The 21,255-nt window shown below is 36.5% G+C and overlaps 1 protein-coding gene and 1 long non-coding RNA gene across 3 annotated transcripts in view; both read left to right on the forward strand.

Annotated features, from left to right (window-relative positions):
* The window catches only part of LOC135444841 (uncharacterized), a 29,312-nt gene extending 8,987 nt beyond the window's left edge, over positions 1–20,325 (forward strand). The window contains exons 2-3 of the long non-coding RNA XR_010439311.1: positions 19,068–19,208; positions 19,310–20,325. This is a non-coding gene — a long non-coding RNA (uncharacterized LOC135444841). The remainder of the gene's footprint in view (positions 1–19,067; positions 19,209–19,309) is intronic.
* NKAIN2 (sodium/potassium transporting ATPase interacting 2) overlaps positions 1–21,255 on the forward strand; it is a 525,151-nt gene that overhangs the window by 42,758 nt on the left and 461,138 nt on the right. The window lies entirely within an intron of this gene.

The raw sequence follows: 21,255 nt of genomic DNA on the forward strand, positions 1-21,255 counted from the left end.
GTTTGTGCTGAAACACTTCCATAGGAGATGGAACTCAGGTTGGTGTCTCTGCTGTGCTTAATTTAAAACTTGGACTCACATGTGTCAAGAAGGTGTGCAGGTCTCAAGATTATTTTCTGCTCAGTATTTTTTTCCTAAGTTTATTTAAAGATTTTGGGTTAGTTCCCATGCTGGTAAAAAGGTTTTGAAACCTTGGTATTTTTGTGGAGTAAAGCTCTGCTTCTCTCTCATTCTATATTTGCCAGCTGGTGTACAGCAGAGTGATCCCAAAGCTGTACATGCAATTTGCCAGTTGAAAAGACACATTTCAGCAGTCCTTCTCTTCTCCTGTGCCACCTGGAACCAAGGGACTGCACAGTGTCTGCCAACACTTGTGTTAATGCTCCTGAAGAGGAATACACTTTTGTTAATTGTGTTTTGAGATTGTATGAGACTGAAAGAAGTTGTAAATACTACTGAAGTGAAGAAAATGATTATTAAAAAGAAGATCAAGGGGTGGTGATATAATTCAATTTGACAGTGGAACAGAAACTTGCTTTTCAGCAATGTACCTAGAATGGTTGTAGCGTTTTGGCTCAGGGAGGTGACAGTTCAGTTCTATACCTGGTGTACTGGGGTGTGGGCACACTTGAAAAGATTGATTAATTTATTGGTGTGCTTTAACCAGCTTGCCATGAAGCTCCAGAGCTTGGAGTAGGGAAGAGTTCCCATACAGTGAAAAGAACTATATTTTGACAGAAAAGCCTGCACAATGTTGCTGAGCAGCACACAAAACCCTATCTTCATATTTTCCACCAAATTTTAAAATTTTTAAATATTCTGGGGCAGCCACAGTGTTTTTGTTGAGGTTTGTTTTTCAGTTCTTTTCTAAAAGTGATCTGTGAAAACAGGATAGAAAAGTTGAATGTTATGGCCCTAAACTTCCACTAGCAATATGTAGAAATGGAACTATTACAATTAACAAGCCTCATAAATTTACCACTAATGTGCATTCTGGTCTGCATTATCTTACCAAAATTCCTGTCATTAAACTGGAATGAGTTTTGTCCTTACACTGTTTCAAGAAGGACTTGAGTGATTCATGAGCTTTGTAGTGATTCTCTGCAAGATTTGCTTTTTCCTCCAGCAGAGAACAGAGAACAGGTTAGATAGGTAAATAGATAACTTAAACAGGAACAGGTGGAAATGCAATTTTGTAAGTTTTATGTTGGGTTCTTAGTCTTCAGGTTGGCAGAGAACAGATTATCATATGTGCAAGACATCTAGGGAAGGAACTAGTTGACTTCTGACTGATCATGCCAGAATGTATTTTTTTAAGACCCTTTATTCAGTTTAATCTCATTAATTTCTCTATCTTTGTTATATCTACAATGGAATTTATGAAGACAACAATTTTTTCTTCTTTTTTCCTCATTGTATATGTGGCATATTCAATCCTGAATCTTTTAAAATAGAAACAAATTATATTATTCCAAAAATTTCTATTCTCATCTTCAGTTCTAAAATTTACATTCCTTTTGCTTTGTAGATTTCTTATCCTTTCAAATCTTTCAGAATTTGGCAGTAAAACATTTACATACAGAGAAAGGAAAAAACCCAAGCTCCTAAAACTTCAATAGAACTTTACAGAAGGTTCAATTAACGTTACCCAAGCGCTCTTTTAATAGGCTTCAGTTAATCCACCCTATACAGAAGACATTAGTGTGCCCAGTATCTGGAAATACCATCTTCTGTTTTTGGGAATGTTGTTGTACCAATCATTATACATTTTCTATTGAAAGAAAACCATCATGTTTTAAAAACCCATAGACTGAACATGCTGCCAGTAGTCATAATAGGATTTCACCCTCTTCCTCAACTATCCTTCTCTGTAATTAGGACTGGATTTTAAAACTAAATTATTGCGTTTGGCTTTTGTGCCAAAACACAGGAGCTATAAAGTCAAATAACTTTATCCTGCCAGGAAAACATCGTATCAAAACCAGTAGACAGCCATCCAAGTGCTAGTGAGATTGCTCACATGGATATTCAGGTGAAATTCTTGAGCCACATAAAATCACATCTGATGACTGCTGTGGGATTATGGCACAAACCTCAGCAAGAGGGTCAGATGGACCCTAGTCTGGCAGCCCCTGGGTCAGAGGCAAAGAGGTGTGTTCAAAAAGGATCTCTGTAGAACAAATGCAGACTTCTGAAAAAACACAGGATTCTGTATCCAAACAGATGATGGCTATTATAGAAGATACAGCTGGGACAAAACTTGTACCTTATTACTGATAGTGAATATCCTATAAGAAAATGCAGCTCTGTTAAAAGATAATTAGGAGCAAACACTTTAAGCTGCTATATTACTCAGAGCTGAAATGATCTAGTGAGATATCATATATATTATGCAAGGAGTTTAATAAAAATTTCATAAAAATTTGTGTAACTTGGCAAGAGAATTTTTCCCAAATGGAAGGAAAGATTATCCTCTAATCATTATTAAAAAAATAAAATTGAAATAAATGCGGGATACATTCAGGAACTGTGCAGCATATCTTAATAGACTATTAGAAGGGAGAGGTTATATGTCGTATATTTAGAACAGTTAACCTAAGAAAACAAAGTAATGCCTTTCTAGCTCACATTTCAGAGACTTTCCTCTGTTCTGGGTAAAACCTGACTAGTATTTGTGAATTGCTCTAAGCCTAAGAGGAACTAATGACTTTAAGCAGAAGGAGGGTAGATTTTAATTGGATTTTAGGAAGAAATTCTTGACTGTGAGTGGGATGAGGCACTGGAAACAATTGCTCAGGGAAGTAGTGAATGCCCATCCTGGAAGTGTTCAAGGCCAGGCTGGATGGGGCCCTCAGCATCCTGGACAAGTAGAAGGTTTCCCTGCCTGTGTCAGGGGGGTTGAAATTAGACTGTCTTTAAAAGTCCCTTGTGAACCAAACCTAACCTTTCTATGGTTCTGTGTATCTGTGATTCTAAGGGTCATTTCTGGGGAATACTAAAACCAGAATGAGTTATTAATCTGAAATGGGCCACAATGGCATTTGCACTAGGAAAATAAGATGATGAAAAATCTCACCTCGTGAAGATAGCAGAGGTGAATTTGACATATAGAGTGAGCTGCTTCTGATTCCCAAAAATAGTGGTTCTTCTCTTAAGAGATTGCACCCTGCATTTTCAGAGTGATTTTATACTACCAAGGAATTAAAAAAAGGTCAAATCCATGAACCATACAGAGAGCACTAAAATGACATTATTCTTTTAAGACAGTGGGTTTTTTCTCTTTACATATTTCAAATAATTGCTTTGGATTTATTTTTTTAAGAGCTCAATAAATTAAATATAACCCACCTACACCTTAATGACATAAAAATATGACAGAAACATAATATAATAGAAATCTATCTTGTTAATGTATCTCATCATATTGTCTAAAAGGAGTAGCAGTATAAAAGATAAATTTAGGGTGTGTTAAACATTAAATGGTTCAACAGATATTGCATGCATATGCCAAAAGAACACATATTCTTCACTGTTTGTGATATATATATTTTAGTGCATGCTGTTGAAACATTTGTAAGAGTTCCAGTATACTTTTGTCAGATTGAAAATTTTACTGTGTGGACTTTTCCCTGGGAAGTTTGTTACATTAAAAAAAAAAAAAAATCAGGATATCCAACTGGTATTTCAGCAGTGGCTAATGAAACAGGCATAAAGCATCAAGCATACAACCAAACTGTTAAAGAGCACCTGTGGAGTCAGTAACTCTTCTTGCTATCTTCTTGTCAGGAAAAAATAATACAGAAATACTTTTTTTTTTTTCCAGTTTTGAAGTAATTTGTTTTTTTCAGTTATTCTGTCCATTACAATAACACAGGGTGTCAGTTATGTTTCTTGGTTAATTACTGCTTCAGAATGGGCAAGTGGTTAGCCCATGTACTTGATCCAGAGAGGTGATGTAGCAATAAATTTGATTTTTTTCTAGTGACAGAACAATAAGTATCTTTCAAAAGCTGCTGTGGTAAATACTTTCTATGGCCTTTCCAGAAATGCTTCTCTCAATTTTTGGAAATCTTTCTCAGGACTGATTTAAACACAGCTTTAACTACCAAGCAGAACTTGTTCATTTGAAAGCTCCCAGAGCTGTCTGTGAGTCTGTATTTTCTCTGCAAAATACTGTGTTTGAAATCCCTACAGATTCTTTAACTTTTTTCCTTCTGAAGCAAACAGGAATTATATATTCTGGTTTTCAAGACAAATCAGCAGAATATCTCTGCAGCTCCATACAGACACCTGAGCTGATCTCACGATTTTCTAACCATGCTGCATGGTTTGTAGCAGGAAAGAACTAATTTTTTGGTCACCATTACACTGGAAGTAGGTAAATACAGATATATAAACAGAAGTCACTCCACAGCAGTACACTGCTATAAGTATGTAATAAAGCTGCATTTTTGCCATGCCCACCTTGACCATTTTCATCGCTGTCACTATCTTCTTTTTCCTCCCCCCAGTAACTTCCTTTACATTCATGCTTAGAAATCAATCTCTACTGTTAATGTTCTCTCCACATCTATATTCAACTGTTTGTGCATATGTGAATTTCAGTTTGACTTTCATAAAATTCTGCTAGTAATGTGCATTAGCAATCCATTAGCCTTAATCATCTGTTTAGCCCAATATGGGTTTCCATTAGCACCCTTATGGAAACTAAAATGGAAAAATGATTTGCTTATGAAAGACAGAAAAGGAAAGATTCAGAGAGATGAATTCTTTCATGATCTCTCTCTGATCAGCCAGCTGGAAAGGCGTGGACATTAAAAAAGTTAGGATTGCAGACTGCTCATTGTTTTCCCACAGGACTCTGTAGGTGTTTCGTTCTCTGATTCCACAATGATTTTTTGTAGATACTCATGACATGAGGGCATTATTAGTAACACATCAGCCACTAGTTAATTCTCTAAATTCTTTCATAGTTAATCACCAAGTAAGTTATGATGGGTGAAGGTGAATCAGAAATTTCCTGTAAGAGAAGAATTTACCAGTCTTTCAAAGGGTTTTTTTTGCCTTTTCATGCTCAAACAGTGCTTTTTCCCCTTTAATTTCTTATGTATTTTTTCTTCTCTGTATTCTTATTACTGTTTTCTTTTCTGTGCAGGTTATAACTCTCCATGATATTGCAGGCTATTTGTAAGGAGAAAGATTGCAGGGTTGTAACATGAAATTGTCAAGGATCTACTAGTACTGGTGTTTTGCCCTCCTTGAAGTCATTCTGTTTTTTCTCATTTGGCTTTCATTAGAGAACATCTCTACTGTAGGCTGCAACTAAGAGTCAAGAAAATTGCACTTGAGGTTTGGGTGTACCATGGGCCTCATGATTGACCATATCATCTAATGCCCTGGGTGGCTGTTTATGAATCTCTGAGAGAAAGAAATCATTTTTGCCCAAATTTAGTTAATTTTGAGATGTATAAATTAAAATGCAGACAAAACCTTGATGTTTTAACTAGTAATTTTCAGCCACTTTGTTGAATCTATTATTCTCTGTGTAAGAAGAAACGTGCCATATAAGAAGATAACATTTTATAGAATACTGCGTAAATACAAAATATTAAAAAAAAAAAAAAAAGGGAAACGTAGCCATCTTACTCTACATGGTTTTATTTATCTCACTTCTCTAATTTTTAGTTTTTCCTCTTCAGTGAGAATAGATTAGGGAAATTATGTAGTCAGTTCTGGTATGGCTTCAAAGAGTAATACCAAAAATTAGCATCATGATAAAAATGTCTGGAAAGGGATTGCTACTTTGCTAGAAGAAATAAAAGTAGAATCTTCTTGGCCATTAGGCTTTAGTTCCAAGGGAGGGAGTACTTTGTAGGTTGCAATGATAGAAACTTTGTCATCTATCTGTGGGTTGCTCTGGGTGTATTTGCATTTGGATATCTTTCACTCCTTGGGTTTTTTTGATGCATACCTTATGAAATTAATAGCATAATCTAACATACATCCATTTAATAGCAGAATTTAACATACATCCTTGGCTTTATCTCTGTGGGGAAGTTGGAACTCACTGAAAATTTTACACAGACAATGCCGAAATAAAGCAGCTGATGCTGGTAGAAACAAAAGCAATCTTTTCTCTTTTTTTATTTTTTTTTTCCATGTGAAATTACGGGTACTGAAATAACATTTCAGCAATAAAACATAAAAGTGATACGCAGTGGGAGATCATTAAAAAATATCCTGTCACTTGAATCAGACCACGTATTGTAATGCAGATTATATTGATTTGCTGCAAGTTTCACATTAAAACTAGACTTTCTGTCAACTGAGCACGAGTACTGAAACTCTTTGAATTACATTGGCAAGCAGCAGGGTAGTTGGTACAACGTCTTTCTTACCAAAACTTGAGATCATAAGGATATTAGCAGGAGGTTTTCAGACTTTTTTCTAAAGCTCAATAAATTATTAACCAAGTCTGTTTCTACTATTTGCACTATTGCTGCTGGATAGTTTTCTTAAAAGGAACAGTGAGGTGCTGTGCTTTTATTTTTGTTGTAAAGTAGAATATTATTCATGTTGTTCTTTTCAAAGATTAAGAGATTTTATCTCAGATAGAGGCAAGATTCCCTTTCCCCAAGATCTAAATTCAAATCCATGTTATGGTTCCCTGTGATTACCAAGGCTGTAAGAACATTCCTTGTTGCTTTTTGAAAATGTCCTAACTTTATCAACTTTCCCTTTGGTAGATACTGAATCCCACAGCCTTGGGATATGAGCAAGAATAGAAAAAGCCATTACATGAGGCTAGGGCTGTAGATGAGGCTGCTGGAAATATTCTCTCAAATCATCTGCTGTGACATTTGAAAGTACCAAATGCAATAATGAACTTTTCAAAGTTAGTCTGATTGGTCTGAGTCATGCAAAATAGAGATTTCCTCCCCTTTAGGTGCAGTGATTCCTCATTTATGAACTGAAACCCATGAAAGTACAGCCCATCCCTTTTTTTCATGAGTCAGAAAAGGTTTTGGGAACATCTACGATGGTTAATGTCCTGCTTTGGGGAGCTGAGGGACAAATAGCTAAATAAATCTACTTCTGAAAAAGGCAGTTAGCAAGAAGCCATCTTGCTACTTTTCAGTTCCATTAAGGTTTCTTTAGGTTGCCCTGCTAGCATAAAGGAACCTGATGGTCACAGAAACAGTCTCTGTGTGTGCAAGAAGTAGCCTTGAGCCAGAGCAGAGTGCAGTACTGTGTGAATCTGCTTACAGCCCCTGAAGTGTGAGCTACATCAAAGGCTTAGCTCAGGGAAGCAGAGACAATTAAAGAGAGAATGAATCAAGGGCTTTACTGAGCACCACTTTGGCAGCCTTTGGCAAGGAGAGGTCAGTTGTTGAGGACCACAGGAAGCAGAGCTTCAGGCAGAGCAGGCACAACCCCCACTGGCTTTTGCTGCTGAGGACGTGATTTCAGCCTGTGTGAGAGTGCTGGAGTACAAAGTACTGGTGATTCAATGCTTGTCTTGTCAACTCTTCCTCTGTCACAAAAATCACATATCTGAGAGCTGGGACCAGGAAATTGAAAAAGACCTGAATTTCTCAGTAGCTGCTGGTGATACCTTTGAGGATCAACCACGACCACTAAAAACTACTGTACATTTTCATCAGTTTTCAAAGAAATTCCATTGAGTTTCTGCTTTGCCTTGATGTATCATTTCAGATCTGTCATATTCTGTTCCACATTAGATCTGGCTTTGATAATATTATTTCAGCACTACTTTTCCTGAATTTTCAACTAAAGAAAAGGAATGTGATTTCATTTTTTTTGCTTGAGTTCATACTCTAGAGCAGGCTTGCTATGTATTTATGTGTTCTTGCTGCTACTGAGTTTAACCCTAATAGAAGAGTAGCCTTTCAGGCTGCATGTCCCTATAGGAGAAAAGATACAACATGAACAACTGCTTTCTTTCCCTTGCATTACTTTCTCAGTGTACTTACCTTCCATCTCAAGGAGCCCTATTTAATATGGTGAATGGCTCTTTCTCAAAGATGTGTTTCATCCTGGGCAATTTTGCTATGCCTGTTGTGATTGTTGTAGATGAAGTTGTAGAGATGGGATTTTTTCTTCTGGTATGTTCTTAACTGGGTTTTGGACCCTGTTGGCTATCTTCTGTCAAACAAACTTTATATGTAGGAAACGTGATGCAGGCAGTTCAAATCATCCTACGGCCTTAATTACCAATTTCTGTCAGTTCCTGTCAAAATTCTACCTTTTGTGATTTTGGAAGGATTTTTTATACTAAAAATGTAACTGAGCTCTACCTCCAATATTGTGCCAAACCTTCAGCTGAATGTGTATTGCTTTATGCTTACATGGTGATTTTGCATAATTTTGTGTATTTCTAAAGAGAAGGAGGGGAGATTTCAATACAGGTTACTGAACACTAAAAAAAGTATTGAAATTGAAAGACAGTTCAGAAGGATTACAGGAAAGGCATAATCTAAATTCCAGACCTTAATGTAAGAGGTTTGTTCTTTAGTGGTGTAGGTTTTTGTGACTATAATGACATCCATGAGGTTAGGTATTTTTTAAGTCGTTTCACCTGAAGAGCCTTTCCTTTTAGATAATGTAGTTTCCTGCAAACACAAAGAGAGGAGATTTAATACTATTTAGAATTTTTTTTTTATTTCAACTTGTCTTCTCCTATGTGATATTCTGTGTCTCTCTTTCATATTGGTTTTATTTTCTCTGATATTCAAAATTGCTAAGTAAATGTTGTAGCTCTTGCCTGGTTTTAGTATGTTGGTGCCTTTTCCAAATGTTAGATTTTCAGCACACTATGCCAAAAGTAATCATTGCCTTTTTCAGTGTTAAGATTGCAGATTTGAATTAATTGCTGTTATGTTATTTATTACAGTCCTTTAGAAGACTTAGTAATATATTTGTATCATGTCATAGCACTTCTGGAGCAGAGCTAAATTAATGGCAGATTTGTGGAAGAGAGCTAACTGGCAAGAGGTCTAACTGGCAGGAGAAACCACTGAAGGTATCAGTCTGAGTTACAGCTTGGGGTGGACTGTTCAACATGGAGTTTATACACTGCAGACTTAGATGTGCCAGTAGCCCAAGTGATGTTAGGGGTTTTTGTTCAGTAATTCTTTGATGTTCAAAAAGAGCAGCTTGATCTGTACAGTTACAAGTTATAAATTATTTTTTTAATCAATGTAATCTATGTTTCAAGCTTTCACCCCTGATAGCACTGAACAGTATTGAGAAAGAAGCTCATATTTTAGATTCAGGTTTTCCTGCACCATATTTCTATCAGCTGGGTTCACACTTTCCATCTTTTCAGTAGTGTAAACAGAGATTCTTTTCACCTGCCAAGTTCTAGAAGCTAATCATCTCATCCCAAGAGACTCACTCACTTCTTTTACCCAATGGAGAGAAGCAGGTACATCAAGTAATGCCAAGCATCTCGTGTCCTTGTGATGAAACGAAACGTATTTCATACGTGCCTGTTTCTCTCTCAGAGTAAAGATTAATTAGACTAGAGCTCAGCTAGTCTTAGCTAACCTGTCACTGTTTAATTTAAGCACAATCATTGTATTCTTTATCCCTACTTCCAAGCTCATAATTTGTCACTGAAGGTTTTTAGAAGAGTTGAACCAAATTGCAGGAATTATTATTAAAAGCAGTGTTTGACCAATCTTGAAATTGCAAGAACGTCACCATATTACTATAAGATCATGTTACTAAAGTGAGAGAACTGAAAGGAAGGGTTAAAGGAAAACCAAAACACTTAATGTGGGTTAGCTGTTGGAGCACCTTAGATTCAAAAGAGATGTAGGGATCCAGCATAGGCTGTAAACACACCCAGTAAGAAAGAAGAATGAGAACCATCCTGTCAGTCATGCACAATGACCAATATCTTACTTATTAGTTATCCTTTAAGAAAAGATTCTGAAAGAGATTTTGTACTTCTTTTATTCTTTCAGGGAGCTAACTGTCAAAGCCTGTGAAGATAGAGAACTTTGTCAAAAGATTTGTCACCAAACAGTAGTTTTGCTCATGTGATTGCCTCCAAAATGTTTCTCATTAATAAAGTGAAGTATACAACTTAACAGCTGAGGGTGGAAGCCCTAAAGCTCTCTACAAATGAAACCTATACTGAGAAAAAAATTAAGTAGCTTGTTGTAGACTTGTACATATTTTTGAAAAGGTAGAGGTATGATAAGTGTGAAGGTCACAGTACCTTTCCTAAATTATTCTGACAGTTAAAAATGATGGACCCTAAGAAATCCAGGCTTGCTTATTTGTTGACTAGCTAAGCTGAGGATGTTCTTTTGCTTGGGAGTCATAAAACAAAGTGCACATTGATAAATGGGTAGTGCATTTTCACAGTTGCTTTCTATAAATAAACAAGCAAAGTCGCGTTAAAATATGGCAACAGCAGCACCAAAGTTTTACAATGACTTTTTTTTCCGCGTTCCTTAACTCTTTTCTTTCAGTAATTGCATACCACATTGCTTAGTTATATGGACAGGAAAATCTTTGGGTTTTTTTATATCTTGAGTAGACATAATTTCATTTGATATTCCACCTGTCCTGGAAGGTTGCCTTTCTAGCAATAACCCAAGGAAGTTTTCCTACTTCTGTCATACTGGAGTTCCTTTTTCAGCTTTTTTCCATGTAGAAAATACTTTTAATATTGCCAGAAACCCAACTGCAAAAAATGCTCTCGCCTTGAATTCAGAAAAAGAAAACAACAAAAACCAAACCTGCACCCCATAACAAACAACACCCTAAGAACAAACATAAAATATCAATTGAGCAAAACCGTAGAAAACCATTGATGTTTAAAAGGTTTTCGTGTCATAATTTCTGGATTGCTTGTCAAGAGACTGGCATGTTCTACTGGGGATTTTGATAGGCAGCTACAACCAAAAAATTCATTGACAGCCAGAGAATCAATCTTGTCAGCTTCATTTGTGTTTAGAAGGAATTGATGTAGAAGATGTCTGTGCAAGCTTGGGGAATTCTACAATTTCCCTTCTTTGTTATCTACCATGAAAATACTTCGTAGTTCACCTTCCCTGTCTTGCCAGTGTTGCATTGTTGGTGTCAGTAGCGAGGTCAACCCGAATTGAAAGTTCAAGAGAAAAATGTGGGAACAAAAGCATAAGAATTCCTGCCTAGCAAAACAATCCAGTATAAGCATATTGGCAGGCTCTGCATGACATGAGTTGGGATGAAGCTTCATGCAAGGCTGAAGTATGTCTTGTTTGGTGAGTGGCAGTAGGGCTTTATCGTCTCAATTGCTGAAAGTGTTTTGAAGTGCAGCCTTAATCATAAAAGCAATATTAATGTTTTGTGACAAATTTGGAATTGATTAAATGTTTATTTACTTTTCAGGACACACAAAGAAGCTGTGTAAGTGGCTATTATTTATCCCAAAGGTCTCAAAAGGTACAGCAATCACAGGAAAGCAAAAAATAAGAAAATGCTAGATGAAAAAGGCAGAGGCAGTTTCAGCCTTCCTCTAGTATTTCCTATCCTTCCTTTCGATCCTCTGTTGCTTTCTTTTTTTAGCTTCTTTTCAGCTTCACAGCAATATCTCTATAATCATACCTGGTAATTTCTAGCAGTATTTCCTCATTCTTTTGCTTTCAATAGCCCTGTTTCAGTTCAGACAGTGCAGATTGCTTAGTTTTGAGATGGAACTTCAAGCATGACAACTGGCAGAATTTAAACTCTATCATTGAACTGCCTCCTTTATGAAGTATATCACCTATAAAAGAGCTAAAGAATATATGAGAGGGTACTGATTATTATTATTATTTATTCACTTGGTTTATTATTTCATAGGCACCCTTCTGTGCCATTCAGAAAGCAGCTGTCAGACTAAATAAAAATACATGATAAGGAAGCCCTCATCTTTTTAATTGATATTAATCTAGTTGCATCCAGCCATAAAATGCTCACCATTGATGATATGGCAAATAATGTGACTGCAATTAGTTAGCAATTCAATGTGCCTTTCAGAAAACAGTCTCCAAACCTTCCTGAAAATAACTCCCTTCTGCCAAAATGATTTTTTTTTTGAGACATGTGCAACTACTAGGTTTTAGAGTCTCTTCGGATCTGAATTCTGAAAATTTTTTATGCTTTTCCTGAAGTTAATGTAGAAGCCTTGGTGAGTGAGGCAACGGATGCTGTTTTCAAAGGGAAATAAATAAGAGTGAATATAGATAAGTATCCTAGCTTATAGAAGCTCTTCTGAAAACATTACTGAGGGGAGTGTTTGCACCCTTTGTTTTTAGCTTTTGCCAGTCTGACAAATGGATTGTCCTGAAGAGTGGTATTCACTGTAGAACTAAATAACTTGTTTCACATTATTTTAAATATTCCCATGTATATTGTAATGTTCCCATAATTTTAATGTAGTCTTCTTTTTGTGTTTCTATATTTATTTTTTTTAGTATTTTGTGATAAAAAGGAACATTTTAGTACAACTATTCACTAAATTTTAAGCCACAAGTGGTAATCAGGCCATTACTGCACCACATGACTTACCTAGTGATTTTGGAGCATCCTTTGGTAAAGTCTTCTTCTCTGCTTCTGGCTAAAGATGTCAGTTTGACTGTTCAGATTACTCTTCCAGCACTAGATCCATTACATTCAGGATTTAAGTATCCTCAGCCACTTTGCGACCCTACAGAAGTTATTTGATCTGGATGACCACAGATTATTTGCTGCATGGTTTGCTATATTCAGGTGGAAATAAAAAACACCTAAAATATAGCAACAAAGCTAAGATTAAAAGCTACAGCTGAGAAGAGCACTGAGGTAAGTGGAGTGTGACTACCTCTAGTTAGCTTTCTTCTGTTTCCCCACCAACCCACCGCCTACCTTTCTGTGGTGCAAACAGCCTTGTCGTTGCTGTTGACATGATAAGCAACGGTTTATCATTTCCAACCTGGTGCATCTGGGTTTAGATTGTTGGATGACTATCGTTACCCTTATTCCTTTTTTTTTTTTCACCTGAGTCACTTTGACTGGTGGGAGCCATGGTGAAACATGAAGGCAAAGCTGCCATTCACCTGTTGTGGCAGCAGATGGGCCCCTCCCAAGCTCTTACTGAAGGGTCAAATGAAATTGTTCCCCTTGTAACTTTTATTTTACTGTGCTTGAGGTACCAGTGGGAAAAGAGGCATTCCACAAAATGATTCAGACACACAGTTCTCAGTGTGTGTAAAGATCAATCCAGGTTTTTCAGCTGGTTCCCTGTCTCCCATCTGGTTCTAACAGACCAGCACCAGGCTGCAGCTGATTCACCTGGTGGGTAAGAGCCTGATACATTTTAGGCTGGTATAGGAGCTTGGCTTCTGGTTATTTCACGGCTTTTGTGCATGTTCAAGGTACCTGCCTTGTCCAGCATGCTTCAGGGCCACTCTGGCGCTTGAAGTAACCCTTCTGCAGATATTTTTGTTGCTGCCTTCACTGGGGTACTTGAAAGTATGCTTAATTGCTGATTTTGCCTTGACTGAAGACCATTTCTTCTCTGCTCTCATAAGGGGGAAATACCATTTGATTACTGCTTAATCTCAGTCAATTTATGTGGTGGTATATCTCTACTACAAAAGATTTGGAATTGTTACTGGGAAACTCTAGTCTTTTTCATCAATAAGTTTTTGCAGCAGAGAGAATATATTTTCATATTCCCAGTACTGTCTAAGATTTCTTGGGCTCCTGGTTTCTGGTACCTCTAGAATCATGAAATGTTGTTCTGTTGAATCAACTAAACATGATTTAGTCTATGTATTTCTTCTAAGTTCTCATTAACTTAATTGTGGTTGTGCACATAAGAGAATATAGGGCTTCCCTTGATTTGCTAAATTTATCTTTATGAAGAAGTGAATGACCTTTATTAATTAGGTACTATTGCAAATTTTTCCTTTTCAAGAAGTTTCTTTGAAAGTAAAGTTGCAGGTGTAATATGTTACTGTGACTAGGCATAATGAGATATCACTTTATGAAAAAATTATTTTTAGTTGTCACCTAATGATCCCTACCTTTAGTGTAAGTACTTTGTATGGAATAACAAGAGAATATTTTTGAGCAAAACCATAGAAATTTTTTAATATCTTTGCCTGAAGGCTATTTCTATTAGGTATATCAAAATTATGTGTAATTTATATAAGCTAGCTTCTCTATTTAATAACTATTTTTACCTATAGGATTTTCAGCACTTTTATGTACTTCTTAAATTTAGTGATTCATTTGACCAATCCTGATCAATTCCTCTGAATCCTCTGGAAGTCAGAGATAATTAAAAATATTTGAAAGTGTTTGTTTACTTCTGTGATCTTTTGAACTGTAGAATGAATATAGTGCTTATGGAAGAAAAAGAAATCTGATTATGAATCTAATGAGGATTAAGTGCCTCTAAAAGGCAAGTAATGGATAGCCACAGTGTGACTACTTAGCAACAATGGATAAGTGTAACCAACTGCTTCATTTCTGTGAGTTTTCAACTGTTGAAAGCAATGAGAGATTTTCCATCTTTTGTGTGATACATTGTCCTTGGGTGGAAAAAAAATATGGAAATTGAAGATATTTTAAATCTAAAAGCATGAGCTTTCACTAGGTCAGTGAAACTGTAGCACAAAATTGACTGTAGTGACTTCATACAGGGTGCATTTAAGGGCTCAAAAGTGTGAAATCTTACTGCTTTTATTTTTTTCCCTTGAGATTTAAATAAAAGCTGTTTGCTAATTCATTTGGGTGTTGTTTTTTCATTGGTTTGGAAACATTAGGGTGTTTTGTTTTGTATCTCTTGAGTATATTGGGGGAGTATGGGTGGAGAGAGTTGGGTTTTTTTCCTCTGTAGGAATAGGTAATAGATGTAAAAGAGTATTGTTTATTTTTTAAAGCAGAGCTTTTTCCCTGTACTGCATGGCCCTTAGTGTCCATTCAATGACCTATTTTGTGTTACCAATTTGAATTAAGAATGTGAGGAAAAAAGCTACAATGTAAGATTTACATTAGAACGTTTCCTTTTCTGCTAATTTCCCAAGTACGCATAGATGAAAAAACCTCTTTCTGAGGACAAGTGAAAGGACCTGAATGTTGATTTTATTGGAGTAACTGCTCTGGTTGAAGACAAATGTATTTTATTTTTTTTCTTTTTTTTTGATTCTAGTAATGTGTATTTATTTTAGATTTATTTGACACTTTAAAGAGCACCCATCCAGGGTTAGAAATGCCTTTGACATTTGTGGAAAATACAACTGTATTCTAGGCAATTGTTAATTTTTTTGCCATAATTATAGAGGCTAGGACTCAGCAAAGCATGTATATAACTAAAACCACATACTTAAATGCTCCGATGAATAGGCCAGCTCAGCTGTGTCATGGCAGTGAGGAAGAATGAAATGGAAAGGTCATGGTCTCTTCTCTGTTTGAGTCAATCTGCCTGGGCAAAGACACCAGAAATTGGATGCATTTTGCTATGTTGATGTGGGGCTAGCAGAGCCAGATTTTCCTTAACTCTCTCAGAACTTCATCAGAGAGATGTGAAAAGACACATGGCAGAAACACATCAGCCTGCAGCACATCCTGGGACACTGTGGTGTCTGGGGAAAATGAGAGAACAGAAGGAGGAAAAGTCCTAATGTGATTTGTGAGAGCTGGGGAGCTGAGCCTGATCAGGGAGTGACAAAGGCTATCCTTACCTTAAGCATTGCTCAAACAAATGCAGAGTTAGAGTATTCAAAGGTAAGAAAATGTGTATCATTTTTTTTTCCCCCTAGTTGATTTATTGGGAAGAGACTCTGCACTCCAGTTAAATTGATGGATTCTTGTGACCAGTTTACTGCTTCAAGAGCCTTTGTTCCAGTAGCCTTACTTAGATGAATGGCCCAATAAAAAAAGGGGAGGAAAATTTTTCCCAGTAATATTCCCTGTAGATCTTGGATTTTCTTAGTGACCTACATATCTTTTTCCACTACTTTCTGCTTTTGTTATATATATATAAACATGGGAACTCAGGCCTCCTACTAAATAAGAAACAAAAGAGTAAATGTACTAAGTGTCATGTTGCAGCTGTGTGAGGGATTAAAGTGAGGTGTAGGATCACCTAAATTATAATTTTTAAGGAGAAAAACACAAGTAGCACTGTTTTAAGTTGCAGCTTAAAACAGTGACCTGAAGTTCTTAAAACTAGCAGCTCTGTATTCACTTCAAGCTTTGGATTATGAAAAGCACATGTCGGAATTGTCAGTAACGATCACTAAATAAAGCTTGTCATCTGAAAGTGAGGAATCCACAGATGAATCTCACACTTGTAAAGTAATGAAGCCTTCCAGCATATGCTGTCCAAGCAGGTGTTGGGTCCCAGCTCTGACCACTTTTAGTCTAAGGGAGGTTAGGGCTGAAGCAGATGGCTTCTGCTGAATAACTGAGCTGAGCACAGGATGTGTCACAGTGACCCCAAGACTGCACATAAATATGCATCCATGTGGGAGGCTGACATTTGGTTTGGTGCCTCTAACCAGTCTCTGTAGAAAAATAAATAGCTTTGCAATTAAAGAAGGGAAAAGAAAAAGAGACTATAGGATTATGTTCTCATTTTGTTGAGAAATTTTTAGGTCACAGAATCATACAGTAGAGCTGTAGTCCTCCTTGACAGAAAGGAACCATTTTCACTTTTGTAACTTTTTGGAAGTATGTTTTTAGTACAAAGTTTTACAGGCTTTTAATAATATATTCAGCTTTAGCCCTTTCAAGGAGGAGGAAATAGTGCAGGCTATCCTCAGTTTATAATATTTTGCAAAAGAAAGAAGAGCCAAAAGAAACACGTGCCTGTCCGGGATCCTTGATACTATTTTCTGTGCGAATTTCACGACTGAAGATTGCATCAGAACTGATCAGTTCCTGTTGTGTAATTCTACCTACCCTACATGTGTGCAGAAGCATAAATGGATATAGAAATTCCAGCGTGATTCCTAGAAACTCATTAAAATGGAAGTAACCAATACCTCTAAAATAATAGTGCAAGTAGTTTGTGTTGTTCTGTCACATTGCCAGGAATGTTTCTTAGGAATTAACATCATGTGTGCCACTATGGACTGAAGCAGACAATAAGGATATATAGTCATGGTGGGAAAGAAAGATATATTACTAAGTATTGGAAACAATAAAATGAGAAATTAAAAGAACTATATTACCTTTAATGCTTTCTTAGAACAAAGATTTTGATAAGGGACAGCCACAGGTAATATTGAGGTTTGGTCGTCATCTACTCATTCAACAAATGTACTATAAGAAAGGATTTGAGAAATGGGACCTGGAGCCCTTCAAAGATTCTATAGCTAGAGAAAAGTATGAATGAAAAATAATTATTTGATCTTCTGAAAAACAGAAGTGCATTAAAGATAATAATGTCCAAAATTGGGATAAAAAATCAACAGTTTTTAGTTTTTTCCACAATATTAGAGTGTCCTTGGCTTGAAATAGAATGAAATAATTCTGTAATATTGTTTTGGTTTTATGTATTATTGCATTGCAATAGATAAATTCCCCCACCCACCAAATGGTATTTTAAATCAAAAATTGAACTTTTCAGTCTAAGAAATTAGAAATTAGATTCTTAGTTACTTTCTGGAGTTTTGAATGTCAGAAGCTGTCTTCAAAAAAACAGCCCTTTTCTTTGAAATAAAATGTTTTATAAAGATACTGTGTAGCACCTAGGTAGATTTGCAAACTTTAGTGTTTTGGAAAAAAGCTTTTCTATCTTCATCTTAAAGGACGCAGTAGACTGCCTTTATCAGGAAACTCTGCCTCAGGTACTGGTACAACACTTTAATTTGTTAGAAAGCTTAAGGGAACAGGTAACAACTCAAGCAAAGAATCTGAGATGCAAAGAAGTAAATACTGTATACCAAGAAACAAATTCTGAAAATGAGTTAGAGATAAGAATTCTTGTACTAGAAATTTTGTATCTCCAGGCTTTTTCAGTTCAATAAATATAGACAGATGCAGCTTCAATAGTATTGATATTAAAAAATGAAGACAACTGTATTCAAGTACACTGAAAGCCTGAAAGTCATTCCCCTCCTTAAAGAAGATATTGACAAGCAAGAAGAAAAGCCTGCAGTTTTTTAAATACCTAGAAATGTTGAGGAGACTCCAGGCACTGCACTTCCATTGTTCATTTAATGAAATAAGCTATTGCCTACTCATCCATTAGAACATAAAATAGAAATAACATCTTAATTGTTAGGCAGTGTACTAAATAGCATAGTAGAAGCTGGAACAAAGTGAGAGGTTGAGTTAGAAGTTTCATGCTTATGTCAACGCTTATTGCCACATGGGGTATATTAACACAAAACTGTTTCTTAGAAGTGTTTCTGCTTGCATTATTTTTTACTCTTTTTCTTCATCTGGTTGGTTCTGGGTTTTTGTTGGCTTTTTTTTTTTTTTTTTTTTTTTTTCTCCTGGCAGTGGTATAAGTACTCTTGTAATGCTGCATCACCTTCCTGCTGACATTATCTGCTGTTGGAAGTTCGTATGTTGGGAATTATGCATGTTTTCAAGGAGTCACATTATACAGTCTTTAGATGTAGATGTAAGCTAATCCCTCCCTGAAAACCTAGCTCTTTAGGTCCCTAAAATAGTCTGTACAACATACAGCTGCAAGTCCTCCAGAGAGGTACCTATGTGGAAAAAGGAAAGTGGAATTGTGCCATTCCATTATATAGAATTGACCGTGGCTACTACCTAACTTTTTGCCAGGAGTGTGTTTGTGAAAGTTGCTAAATGCAAAGTAACTGAGCTCAAGCAGAGGAAGATATTTATAATGAACAGTCTGAAGTGATATGCACATTTTCTCTGTTTTCTGACAACTTAGTTGATTCTGTCATGGAGATCTGTCCATATCTGTTCTTTCAAGTGAACAACCCAAAACCACTAAAGGTAAAAAGCTCTTGAAACAGAGAAAATTCAAGGCTTACTGATCAAGATGAATTAAAATAAAAGGTCTGACAGCAGATATCTCTTACCCCTCGCAGCCTGCTGTGATTGTTGAGTGAATTCTGTCCTGCTGTGATTCCAGCAACTTTCATCACCTCTCTGAGGAGCAGTGAGTTCTGCATTGCCTCTTCTGAACTTCTGTGAAACCTCTGTGCATCTTTTTTATCATCAGCTCTGAGGTTTGGATTTGAGCCTGTTCCCTTGTTTCAGGAGCCTTTTAATTGTTGATTTTGCTGGATGCTCCTAGCTTACTGTGTGTTCTCCCTGCTCTATGCTGCAGTCAAGCACATCCACTTCAGGATGATCATCTACTCCCATCTGAGAGGCCCCACACCCCTTCTCAGCAGAAAACATGCAGAGTACATGCTGCAACTGGCAAATGCATACATCAGGACCGGTGCCTTTAATCAGCCTCCCATTGGCCACCTCAGCAATGGGTTAACATAACAGCACCGCAGGCAGCTGCACTGTGAGTTTGAGAAGCCAGGTGGTACCAGGTGTCAGAATGGTTGTGAGGAGAACTCTTCAGTGGAATTACAGCCTCTTGTTCAGCCCAGAATTTAAGAAGAGGTGGAAAGATGGAGATAATAACAACAAAAAATTAAGGAGACAGATCTGACCTTATAAAAGTCTGTTTCCCCTTTGTAATACGAATATAATTTGTTTTAAAGGGGTTTGGCAGCCATTCCTATAGATTTACTGAGTGTGGGAGGAAAAGCCTACTGTTTAAGGAAATGGTGGATGATGAATGTCTGCTTCCAGGTAAAATCTTCAGTCGTCAGATGACAGCAGAGAGGACCAGAATGATGTGCAGAATCTGTCACTTGGTGATATGCTTCTATTAAATAAACAGAATAGTTCACCTCTCTTTTGAAACATAGCATCTAATAAAATAACTAAAAAGCATCTAAATATTCTAAGCTTGATTGCTCATTAACATTCATAAAATATTGAGATAACCAAAGAATAAAACACTGAATTAAAGTAGAGCCAACCATTAGAATAAAGCAAAGTGTGATGAAAAAGAGATGTGGCGTGAAAACATTTACAGTTGACCAAAGTACGGCTACCACCTGTCCTTCAAATAAAGGTGAATACATCTTCTCAGTGATGTTACATTAGACTAATGCACCAAGGACTACAAGACTAAATGATGACATCTGAGTCATTTGGCATATATAAAATAGACATTGAAATAAGGCACTGTCTTGGCGAAAATATATCTTTGAAAACAAATAATTGTGGCTCAACATTTATTCTTGATTAGTTCCTTGTGCCCACCTCTGTTCTGTAGCTGTCATGCTATTGTTATAAAAAGGCATGAGTGTGTGTGCCCCACACATGGTGTGGAGATAAAGCAGAAGCACATGATTGACAAAAGAGCAAAGGGACTTAGTGACTTAGTAAAAATCAATGTGAAAGTGAGCGGGTCACTTTTAGCCATTTGACAGTTCTGACTTTGTAAGTAGGTCACAGCATTGTAATATTCACGTATTACAGTGAACTTAATTACATGCGAGAGCAGGATTGTAAGGAAAGGATTTTAACTGTAGCTTCTGGATCTGCATTGAGTTCTATGAGCAGAAAAACAGATGATTGATTTCCTTTCTTATTTTCTTTTGTAAAGAAGCCTAAATCATTTTATCCAAAGTTGTTTTACTTGGATGTATAGACTACACATACCATTTTATAATGCTTAATCTTAATGGTTAAGTGGAGGGTGTCTTGTTGAATTTATGTGTGTATAGTTGGTTTTGCTTTCTGAAAAGCAAACGGAAGTAATTTGTGCTAAAGAAGATTACAGAGAGAACCTGACCTGGACTTCACTCAAAACCACAAACCTTGTGGAGAAGATAAAATCTGTGCTTTGAAAGATCTTGCTTTAAAATACAAATCTTTCTCCCACACTGATGTCAGCAATGAAGAGCTTATTTCACAGAGGTTTCTGCTTTTAATTGTAGAGCACTACATCAAATTCCAGAAGATAAATGAACATGGAATGAATTTGTTCTGGCTCTGTCAATAACTAATCTGACATCAGCATTTTAGCTCGTGGACAAAGGCAGCTTTGAGATCAGGAGAAGACTGCGTAAGAGCTTTTTCTTTGTGTTTAATTTAAATGTTAAATTTCTATCAGCTCAAGCTCTGTTATTAGTTAAAAAAACAAAAGAAGAAGAAAGGAAGGAGAAAAGAAGCTGATGTTTGCTTCTTTTCCAGAATGTGCAC

Source organism: Zonotrichia leucophrys, chromosome 3 (genome assembly GCF_028769735.1).
Source record: "Zonotrichia leucophrys gambelii isolate GWCS_2022_RI chromosome 3, RI_Zleu_2.0, whole genome shotgun sequence".
In the NCBI taxonomy this organism is placed as follows: Eukaryota; Metazoa; Chordata; class Aves; order Passeriformes; family Passerellidae; genus Zonotrichia; species Zonotrichia leucophrys.